Source organism: Schistocerca serialis, chromosome 2 (genome assembly GCF_023864345.2).
Source record: "Schistocerca serialis cubense isolate TAMUIC-IGC-003099 chromosome 2, iqSchSeri2.2, whole genome shotgun sequence".
Classification (NCBI taxonomy): domain Eukaryota; kingdom Metazoa; phylum Arthropoda; class Insecta; order Orthoptera; family Acrididae; genus Schistocerca; species Schistocerca serialis.
The window spans coordinates 470,942,112-470,954,696 of record NC_064639.1 but is presented as its reverse complement, the minus strand read 5'-3'; positions in this window follow the sequence as shown (position 1 = coordinate 470,954,696).

Below are 12,585 nucleotides of genomic sequence, written 5' to 3'. Positions count from 1 at the left end.
CATCATCATTTCATCTTCATCGATACGCAAGTCGCCGAAGTGGTGTCAACTCGAAAGACTTGTACCAGGCGAACGGTCTACCCGACTGGAGGCGCTAGCCACACGGCAACTCCATATCCGTTACATGGAGCCTCGGACAGTGCGGCCACTCCGCGAGGCATGTTAATGTAGATTTAGTAGTTGTACCTATGCACAAGTTTAGAAGAACCATACTTTTCTGGGGTAACTGTCGTGACTTCATAAAATGTCTGCAACAGATAAAATGACTGCTATATTTACATCATACTCAAGGTTTTTTTCTGTATGGCAACACGTATCTGATCACTATAGCTATTCTGACGAAAAGTGACTAGGAGGTAAAATAAATAACCCGATAAGCTTTCAGGATCTGAGATAACGTGGTCACTATGAACCAGGATACGAGGTGTTTCTTCACACTGAAAAGAGTGGTGACAACTATCAGTACGAAAATACAAATTAGAACGACTTTACATTCTACAAACTTACAAACAGCACATCCCAATGTAACGTCAACTTCATGCATGGCCAAAACATCAAGCAGCATCAGGCAGTCATGCATTTTCACCTTCACCATCAAGGGACTAGTTGTGTGGAATGAATTCTGATGTTTGAAGCAAATAAGTTTGTTTCATGAATGAAGGTTGCGAGTGAGAGTCTTGGCTGACACACAATTTTAATCAGCCGGGAATTTTCAAATAAATTTGTGTCTATTTGTTCATACATCCAACGTCATATGAGCAAGAGAGTGTGGGTTTGAGGGAAAAATAGGCCCCCCGAGGAAAAAAATAAAGGCCCCCTCCCCCCCCAAACAATAATCAGAGAATTGTTTTACTGTCCCCACAGGAACAAATCCATCCCCAGATATTTTATCCCATCAGAAACACTTTTTAGCTATTGCGTGTATGGTCTTCAGCCACACTACATGATATGTTGTTTACTATAGCTGGCAAATCTTCTGAGCTTTTGGTACAGGACATAGGACTCTAAGCTATAAATTGCAGATGTGGGAGTGGCAATACCTTGCAGCGAAGAAAGCTCACGGCACTGGAGAAGTGGGTTTTACTTGTAAAAGAGCGCTAATATGGCAAGATATTTTGATTTGAATTTTTTTGAAGCTGCCAGATAAGTCGGAAACTAGTTCCTTCTTTTACATCTGTAATTCTGCACAGGACACATTCGACATTTTTGTGCTACGGTAGAATCATTTTTATTGTGGTTCCCAATTTTGCTCTACCATAATTTTGGCAACCAATGTAGATTTTTGTTGACTCGGATATCGACTGATCCAATATAAGCCTTTTTAATGCATTTTCAACCATTTTGCTTATTTTCCTGTAAACTACCTTCCTTATAACTTGAACGATTAGCTCTCCTCCCTATTTCAGTTCTTCTAGCCGAAAACATTTAGGAATTTTTTCCCTCTTATGTCATGCGTAACACAGTTATTAAGACACTTCACATCACCCTGGGAGAAGGTTGACAATTATCAGTTCCAAATTATTGCAGAAGTTCCTTAAACAACTTAATTTTACAATTTCTGCAAATGAATTACCATTAAATGTTGTTATTCTATCAGTTTTAAACTCTGAAAATGGTTGTTTTGTTGCTAAGTGCACAGCATTGAGTCCACAACATTTAGAAACAATATAACCATTCTTTTGGAGTAAATGTAGATGGGAATGAAGCTTCAAAAACAGATTCATAAACAGATCCTTGAATGTAATAAACGTTTTCGTTCTGGGCGTTTTCGGCCGATACTTCGACATATGGCCACTTAGCACTGCCATTTCCAGTAAATGCTGCTGTCTTACATTCTCCACTTGTATCCAGACATTTCCATACTCTGTGTTTAAAGTAATACATTAGCCTCGCCTCTACATCTGAAACCTTCCTCTGTGGCAATTTTATTTCGCCATACACTCCAGTTTTTGTCTTTGCCTCTTCTATTTCTAGTTTTCTTTTTTGTACACTTAGTACATTAACTGTACTTAAAGCAGTAATTTCTTTAACAGCGAGTGGCTGAAGTCTGTTTGATACATTGGTTCTTTTTCTTAATATTTGTTGTATAGCACTACTTTCAGGAACCAGTCCCAATTCGGCGAGATCTATATCCGACAGAATTATGGAGAACAATGTCCTGGATTGAGAGAAATATATTTGTCCTGCTTGAATATAGCTCTTCTGTGTAATACTTATATTGTCCTTGTTGGAGCCAATGTTAAGAATGTTCACATAGTTTACAAGTAGATTATTAAAACTGTATGAAAACAGAGCATAACTTATTCGCTTTTCTCGGTTTTGAGAGTCTGGCAGACTTACTTGAACACTAGTCAAGTTTTGGGTATTACCCCAGTAGACAAACAGTAGAACGTTGTTAAACATCACAGTGGAGCTGCTCTGTAAGTTATTTGTCATCTGACACCATAGTACTGGATAAAAAGCAATAACAATGTTATCAAGCCTCAAATACAAATTGTGTCCATTGTTGCACCCAGAGTATCTGCTAGAACCACCGAAAGTAGTTTGCTACAAGCAGCAATGGAAAGAAGCGTACCACTCGCCAGGATTCCTTGTCATCAACATGCAATGCTTGTCCCATGATGTATGCAAAGATAGAACATAAAATGGTTAATTTCCCTATCTTATAACAGAACACTACCCTTTAATTATGTACACTCCTGGAAATTGAAATAAGAACACCGTGAATTCATTGTCCCAGGAAGGGGAAACTTTATTGACACATTCCTGGGGTCAGATACATCACATGATCACACTGACAGAACCACAGGCACATAGACACAGGCAACAGAGCATGCACAATGTCGGCACTAGTACAGTGTATATCCACCTTTCGCAGCAATGCAGGCTGCTATTCTCCCATGGAGACGATCGTAGAGATGCTGGATGTAGTCCTGTGGAACGGCTTGCCATGCCATTTCCACCTGGCGCCTCAGTTGGACCAGCGTTCGTGCTGGACGTGCAGACCGCGTGAGACGACGCTTCATCCAGTCCCAAACATGCTCAATAGGGGACAGATCCGGAGATCTTGCTGGCCAGGGTAGTTGACTTACACCTTCTAGAGCACGTTGGGTGGCACGGGATACATGCGGACGTGCACTGTCCTGTTGGAACAGCAAGTTCCCTTGCCGGTCTAGGAATGGTAGAACGATGGGTTCGATGACGGTTTGGATGTACCGTGCACTATTCAGTGTCCCCTCGACGATCACCAGTGGTGTACGGCCAGTGTAGGAGATCGCTCCCCACACCATGATGCCGGGTGTTGGCCCTGTGTGCCTCGGTCGTATGCAGTCCTGATTGTGGCGCTCACCTGCACGGCGCCAAACACGCATACGACCATCATTGGCACCAAGGCAGAAGCGACTCTCATCGCTGAAGACGACACGTCTCCATTCGTCCCTCCATTCACGCCTGTCGCGACACCACTGGAGGCGGGCTGCACGATGTTGGGGCGTGAGCGGAAGACGGCCTAACGGTGTGCGGGACCGTAGCCCAGCTTCATGGAGACGGTTGCGAATGGTCCTCGCCGATACCCCAGGAACAACAGTGTCCCTAATTTGCTGGGAAGTGGCGGTGCGGTCCCCTACGGCACTGTGTAGGATCCTACGGTCTTGGCGTGCATCCATGCGTCGCTGCGGTCCGGTCCCAGGTCGACGGGCACGTGCACCTTCCGCCGACCACTGGCGACAACATCGATGTACTGTGGAGACCTCACGCCCCACGTGTTGAGCAATTCGGCGGTACGTCCACCCGGCCTCCCGCATGCCCACTATACGCCCTCGCTCAAAGTCCGTCAACTGCACATACGGTTCACGTCCATGCTGTCGTGGCATGCTACCAGTGTTAAAGACTGCGATGGAGCTCCGTATGCCACGGCAAACTGGCTGACACTGACGGCAGCGGTGCACAAATGCTGCGCAGCTAGCGCCATTCGACGGCCAACACCGCGGTTCCTGGTGTGTCCGCTGTGCCGTGCGTGTGATCATTGCTTGTACAGCCCTCTCGCAGTGTCCGGAGCAAGTATGGTGGGTCTGACACACCGGTGTCAATGTGTTCTTTTTTCCATTTCCAGGAGTGTATTTATGAATGGTGGACTAACTGACACTGTCTTAACTGTGGTATTGTATATGTTTAACAAAGACTCGAAAAGTTATAACCGTATTCGCTACTTTTTTGTCAATATATATCGGAATTGAGGAAATACATAACTGAACTAGTAAGTGCCTACGTCTTACACTCCTATTTGGAGATAAAGTAAATATGGCTTCACACACACACACACACACACACACACACACACACACACACACACATACACACACGAAACACTTGAGATCATCCATACACAATGATATAACATTACTAAATTAGGGTAACGTTTAGTATTTTATTAGGTGGAATGATTGAGCTTCAGCTCACGTATAGCCAATGAGCATTGATGCTTTTAGCACAAATTTTCGTGTGTGAAGATTTGACTGTTTCATTTATTCTAAATTTAATGAAGTATGTACAACAATGTATGCCTAAATAATATTCACTGAGCTGAAAGCATACTCTAAGATGGCTGTAACAATAGAAAATGGAAAAAGCTGTTGTTGTTTACATACTTGTACATGTCAAGTGCGCTCTTTCATTGCTGTATTAACAAAATGTCACAACTGAACTAATCTTCAAACCTCCAAGGACCGAAATTATGCTGTGATTGAGACATAAAAGATGCAGCAATAATTTAGTATTACTCTTTGGGAAAAAAAACAATGTTTCTCTGCTAGATTTACATGGTAATGCGAAATACCCATCTGTGAATTTAGTTTGTGTTTTGCTGTAACTGTTAAATACTCTTAAATACTACTGCAAAAGTTCACTTCTGGAAATTATTTTTATTACGTGATTTGAAAATAGCATTTATAGAACTGTAGCGTCGTATGATAATGAATAGGTTGCTGGTTTGTTTCGCTAAAAACCAGTGCAGTTTCTTACTTTGCACTACCGATGTTCCCCTGTCTCTGTTCGCTGCAAAGAAGGTCTCTGGATGCCAGTTCTGCCAATAGTTAGCGCTGTTTGTCAGTGTGGTGACGTGTTGTCTCATCTCAAATGAATTCACTGTAATGATTAAATTTGCACAACTGTGTTTTCTCACAACACCTTTCAACTAAAGCACAGTTAAACTACTTCGGAAGGAACGTTAAATGGCATTTACTGAGTTAATTCATTACTTTATTTAAAACTTTTGTTAACCAAATGTGGACATGGCCATCACATTAAACACTCTGATAATGATTACTGCTTTCCTTCTTAACTTTCTGCGAACACAAGAGATAACTGAACAAGCACTTACTTTTGCGCTGTCTGATGTCGCTTTAGTTTACTGACTCTCTCTTCCTCTTCGTCTAAACTTTATAACGATATCGTCTGCATAGTCTCTCCGTTTGTTCTGTTCACTCGTGCCACTTTGAATAAAACTGCCGAATTCTCTTTTTTTTTCTATGTACAACATTCTTTGTTCTTTTGTCGACTTCGACATCGATCTTCTTGATAAGTCGTCCGTTTTTCCCTTTACAGTCTTCATTGTGTCATCATCTTCTTCGTTAGGCTCTCTTCTCCGATAAAAGTTTTCATAACAATGTCGTCATAAGGAGTCCCTGGAAGACTGTATGTTTCCGCTGTGGCGTCTACAGGGAACTGTTTAACTGATTCTTCAAATCGCCCCTGCTTCTAGATATGATATACTTCTTACCGTCTGTCCCTTGATTTGAAATTAACATTTGTTTTCATAATTACCGAGTGCTCAAACTCCCACGAATGCAATTCCTTCTCAAAGATCCATCTTTCAACTGTCAACATATCAGTTTTTAATTACTGAGCTATAGCTTTCACCTACCGTGCCATAGCACTTTCTACTTACTGATTATATTACATACAGATTGATATTTGATCGTACATCTTCATAAAACAAATTTATCTATGCATTCAGCTTTATCAATCCTATCATATTTGAACTTGTTTTAAAGTCTTGATACGTGGAGAGAGATGTTACATTAATGACAGTGGAAAAAATGTGGGTCGTAAACCTTGTGAATGTACAATCCTGGCTGGCTCTGGCCTTGACGTGGGAGCTTATCGCAGCAACGTATGTGAGAAGCGAGGTAATTATGGTGTTTCACAACTAGCACAGGGAACACATTCGAGAGTCGATCATACGCATTTCGTCAGATTTTTTTTCTGCGGATTTTGCCGGAACAACCTGAAGAAACTCTTCTACTGTTGTGACATCCTTTACCACACGTGTCTGGTATATGTTTTCTGTGATGTCTTCCATCAAATGTATCTGGCATTAGAATGCTGCAAAGGGGCAAAAAATTCAGTATATGTATTATTGTGTCTTTCTGCCGTGACGTTGGACCCGTTATGCAATTGTCCTTCTGCTGAACGGACTGAGGAAAATAACTGCGTACCTCCGTTGTTATATTAAAATGATTCGTGAAAATGATATGTTACATTAATTCCATATTAAAGTGATGCGTAAAACTGATGGCGTAATAGTATAATGTTATCATGGCCAAAGACATGCATTATTCGCGTTAAATTATGTACAGATACATACCTCAAGTACCGTGTTCAAATGATGTCAGGGTCAAAGATATGTACTGTTCACATACGTACCCATGACGTAACATCAAAAATTTATACAATATAATTGTGTTCCATCGGAAAGATAGTATTCACGTCAAGCTGCTATCCGCAATTTACACTAAACATTCTTGGTATAAAACAACTGTCCCTCCATGGCTTGTGATGGTTGTTGTACCGTAAACATTCACTCACTGCAAGAGAGACAACTGACACTTGTGTTATTGTCTTCTATCGACGTAGTTGGATGTAACCCTTTTCAGACTGCAGTTTAAAGTGAAAAGTTGGAGAGGTGTTCAATGTCAATATTATCGAATTCCTGACCAGTCCTTGATTGTACAGTTTTGCTAAATTTACGGGTCAAAATGTTCTCTCTCTTCTTTCAGAACTCATTTATCCCTTTAAGGCCTGTTAGAGAATCGTATCTTCACTTTTCTCAGTTCAAAATCATTTCAATAAATTAGTATGATTTTAAGAAAGAAAAAGTAGGAGGACGGCATCTAAATATATTTTGTGGTGTAATATTATTAACGATTACGTGCTCTGGGGTCCTGCATTAGATGCATATCGCTACAGTAATACTGAAGGGCTCACATGTTTTAATTTGCCAGAGAGAGATGATGTGCGATATTTTCAATGATTGCTATTCGTTACATATTAGACTCTAAAGTTGTGAATGGAGGTCACTGATATAAAAATCCTCTCGAAGAAGTCCCATAGGGTCTGTTGCTTTCTGTAATGTCCGATTTAAGGTGCACTGATAATTATCAGCTGCTGTTACACGGTGGACAACTGTAACATATTATAATCTTGTTCACTCATTGTAGTAAATTTCCTCTGTTATATATATAGTACCATTGTTGCCTGATTTAAATAAGTATTCCGGAGAAACAGGGTATTTCATCATTATAATGTTTTCGCATTGACAATGAAATTGACCACACCCGTAGCCGAATAGTTAGTGTCACTGTCTTCATTGCGGAAGGATCTGTGTTCAGTTTCCGCTACCTGCTCAGTTTTGTCTCAGGTAGTGAAGTCTAGAATGTGTAAACCGAGTGGAAGTCGAAAACAAGCACCATGGAATTATCCTAAATCGCCATTTCAGCTGCAGTCGATTTATCATAGACTAGTTTGAGACAGCTCAGTTCGATGGCGACTGTATTTTCGTTAAAAATGAAGCTTCTTTTTGAAATTTTGGTTTGGCAATTAATGCAGGAGTCCCACATCGGCCTTCTCATGATGTTAAGAGTCCGTTTTACGGAACAGAAATAACTTTTGTGAGATGAAACTGTGCTTTTTATGTCCTAGAAATTGCCGAATGGGATTTCCCCACAATTCCCGGTGGGTACTAAAGGAAATAGTTCAATTGTGCATTAATGTTAATTAAAATAAGGGAGTTTATACAGGAATGTCAGCAGACTCCCAAAATCTGTAGAAAATAAGTACACAGTAATAAATGCCTAGTAATATGAGAGTGCAGCTCTTGAGTGGTTGAGTCCAGCTGGACTGTATCTGCAAATAAACATGTGAACGCGTATCCAAATATTATCCATAAGCTAACAAACAAGTTAACCAACATAGCATTTCCCTTAGAGCTCAATCACTTTCATGCTTTTGAAAAACAGGATGAAGACAAGTAAATAATTGCGTATGGCGTTTAGTATGCAGATTATGAATGGATAACTGTGGAGGATAAGGGGACGAAAAAGATTTTGAGTTGTAGCACTGCGGATTACAAAATACTGCCGCGACAGACATGTGATTCTATTAATGTTAACCAGTTGCAGTAAATAAACATATCGTTTCTACTACACTAAAAACTTTTCAATGTTAGTATAGAATAGTATTACTATTCAACGTGCATCCATCTTTGTATGTGATTTCTGTCTCTGTTATTTTCATTCCCAAGAAAGATTAAAAATACATTTAGTATACTACGTGCAGTTTAAGCTGATGACCAATTTCACATCTATTGGAAAGATCGACTTCGTAAAATGTACAGAGCTTAGTAACAAACCGAAAATGTCTTTCGAGACTGATGCTGATACGGAATGCATGTTGGAGGCAGTCGCTGCTTGCAGTCGTGGTATTGACTCTGGTTTGTATTGCGATCAGATATATTCGCATAAACAATTCATTATTGCCTGCTAGATACGCTACAGCTATGATCAGAGATAGCACGAATGTGGATTCACGGAGGCAGAAACTGCATGGAATAGATCAAACAACAGATCTTTGCATTCGCTGAGAATATAAATGCCTCTCTATTGCAAAATAGAACGATGATATCAAGTCCTGAAAAAGGATCAGTATTTCCCTCCGCTGTGAGTTCTCGTATTTGTGGGAAATCGTTTGGGGAAGAAATGATGTATAGCACTGAGACCAATGTCGTTTCACTAGCGCATACCGAGGTACAGCACATACTGGCTGCGACCTGAGCTGGAGGCCTCACAGTACTGTGCCTGTCGCATTCCACAATGTGAACAATCACATCGGGTTTTTCTTGATCAAGAAAGGGGAATGTACAATTATGTGAGCAACAAACTGATTTTTGATGGAACACTGTCTTCCTCCAATCGAAAAGTTTGTGTTTGCTAACCCGACACAACAACAGAATATGAATACCAAAGAATATTCACTGTATGAGACATTTTCAGTTCTAGGATATCTGGAGAATATTCCAGTCTATATTTGAAGATAGAAGTGGTGCTAGTTACTGACTTGTTCGAAAACTTTCACCGTCTTTGTCTTAGGGCATTGAACTGGATCCTGCACAAAATATTACTTCAACTGACTTGCCACGGGATATTGTCTAAAAAGTTCTAAAACAGAATAGTAGGTCGTTATGAATACTGAACCAGGCATTATTCTCGAGAATGTAGACTTGTGAGCAACGGATTCTTGCTTGATTATGACGACAAATACGATGAAATTTGCATTAGGTATCTTGATGTGAACAGCCTATTCATCTTGGCTATGTTACACCACCTTCCCGTAACTAATTTAGTATGGCTTCCTATAGCGAGTGACAAAAGCTTTGTGACGGGCGGGGGGGGGGGGGGGGTGTACCAGAAGATCCGTACATAGCGTACATATTGGAGATAGCCATTGAATATCCCAAAAGTATTCACGATGTACATTCAGATTTACCTCTATATCTGAAAACATGGTGCCTTGATCTGACAGCAAGAAACATTATAAATTAATTTCGACCTAGAATCACAAGAAACACCGTGTCATTCACCACAGAACAACGCTTACAAAATAAATTTGGTTAATAAAGATTCATAGGCTATTAACGCAAGACCCCTGTAAGGAGCCATAAATAGAGAGTAACTTACAAAATTGCATGATTGCGTCCAATGAATGTGGGGAGAATGTCATCAAACTCATGCAAAATGCCAGAAAGATGCCAAACATTACGCAGGCAACGTTGTGGAACGGTTGTTTCAGGACAACTGCATTTATTGCCAAACCTGATTTTCAAAATAATCTTTTTTGTGTGTGAAAATTTAGTCCCCACTGACCTTAGCCGATTAAATGTATTCTTCGATAAACCCATTACGGTGGGAATAGTGATTGCAGATATCTCGAAGCGCTCCTTTCCGATTTTTATTGCGGATATATTTTGAGTAAATTCCTGCCAAATTTTGTGAATCTGTGTTACACAGCCAACAATATCCTCATAAACTTCATTAAAACTGCCACTATCCACAAATGTATTAGGAGTGATAAGTCTGTAACGTTCAATGCTTCGAGATTCCAAGCGAATAACAAATACGATGTCCCGCCGTTGAGTACAAAATTGTGTGTACTAATGAAGGACGCATTGCATGATGAGCCTATTGCTGATTTTTATGGGCCTGGGCGCAAAAATGTTTGCCCTCGAGACCAAGCCTGGACATATACTGCGCAGGAGAAAAGGCTTAAAATGATTTTTTGCATGCATGGTAAGTGCAGGTTGTCATTCAGTCGAAGCAGTTTATTGTTTCAACTTTTAAACAACACTAACTTATTTTTATCTCCAAATGTAGGCAAACGTTGTCTATTTCACGTTCAAGTAAAAACGCTGGCCTCCAGCTATTACAGCATAAAGACTAGGATTATAAGTAATGTAGATACCTAACTGAATTTCCTTGTAGAAAAATATAAATAATGCAAACACATGAAAACATTTTATTAACTCTACTGTAAAAAGTTGTAAATAATCTAAAGAAAATTTGCGTTCCGGTAAAAATGTAGTGTGAATGTTTTAAATAACGATAAGAATTTCGGTAATGTAAAAACATGAAGAATCTATGTATGTAGAAAAATATTCAAAGAAAAAACAGTTTGTGTAATAAATTTTATTCATAGCCCATTATTCTTGTTTGTACTCTTTCTTTCGTTCCTACATTCATTATAGTTTGCTTCACACAATGTATGCGAATATCTTCCCCTTATACAGACTGTCTCATCAATTCAGTGGAGATGTGTGGAGATAGCTCCTTGTCTCTCTTTCTATCCCACAGGCAGGTGAGGCACTGCACAGACACTTTGTAACATGTATCCTGGAGTAAAATGGAGACTGAGACTATTTGGCATAGTTTTTACTTTACGACTTTTCAATGTTTTTGCTGTAGTACATTCCTCTTATATGATCGATGCTGCAGATAGTGGTACCCCTTGGCTATTAATTAATGATGAATTGCATGCTGAGTTCTTAAAGAAATATTTACTAAAACGTTACAACTATGCCAATTTACCCCGCATGTGGGCACGTTCGCACACGTGCTGGGGTAAGATGGCATGGTTAACAGGTTCTGAGGAATAAACACAAGTTAGTAACTAAGACACGTTTATTTCAGTACAGCATGAAGGATAAATTGTGTTGACTCCTTCGTACTTTCGGATATTTCAATTGCTGGTACACTTTGTATTGGTGTTTGTCAAAATAGCAACAATATTAAAAAATTATGAAGCCAGTAAATGAACGTAGAAATGTTACGTGATGTTGTTGTTGTTGTTGTGGTATTCAGTCCTGAGACTGAGTTCATGCAGCTCTCCATGCTACTCTATCCTGTGCAAGCTTCTTCATCTCCCAGTACTTACTGCAACCTACATCCTTCTGAATCTGCTTAGTGTATCCATCTCTTGGTCTCCCTCTACGATTTTTACCCTCCACGCTGCCTTCCAATGCCATATTTGTGATCCCTTGATGCCTCAGGACATGTCCCACCAACCGGTCCCTTCTTCTTGTCAAATTGTGCCACCAACTCCTCTTCTCCCCAATTCTATTCAATACCTCCTCATTAGTTACGTGATCTACCCATCTAATCTTCAGCATTCTTCTGTAGCACCACATTTCGAAAGCTTCTATTCTCTTCTTGTCCAATCTATTTATCGTCCATGTTTCACTTCCATACATGGCTACACTCAATACAAATACTTTCAGAAACGACTTCCTGACACTTAAATCTATACTCGATTTTAACAAATTTCTCTTCTTCAGAAACACTTTCCTTGCCATTGCCAATCTACATTTTATATCCTCTCTGCTTCGACCATCATCAGTTATTTTGCTCCCCAAATAGCAAAACTCCTTTACCACTTTAAGTGTCTCATTTCCTAATCTAATTCCCTCATAATCACCCGAATTAATTCGACTACATTCCATTATCCTCGTTTTGCTTTTGTTGATGTTCATCTTATATCCTCCTTTCAAGACACTCTCCATTCCGTTCAACTGCTCTTCCAAGTCCATTGCTGTCTCTGACAGAATTACAATGTCATCGGCGAACCGCAAAGTTTTTATTTCTTCTCCATTGCTTTTAAGACCTACCCCGAATTTTTCTTTTGTTTCCTTTACTGCTTGCTCAATATACAGATTGAATAACATCGGAGAGAGACTACAACCCTGTCTCAATCCCTTCCCAA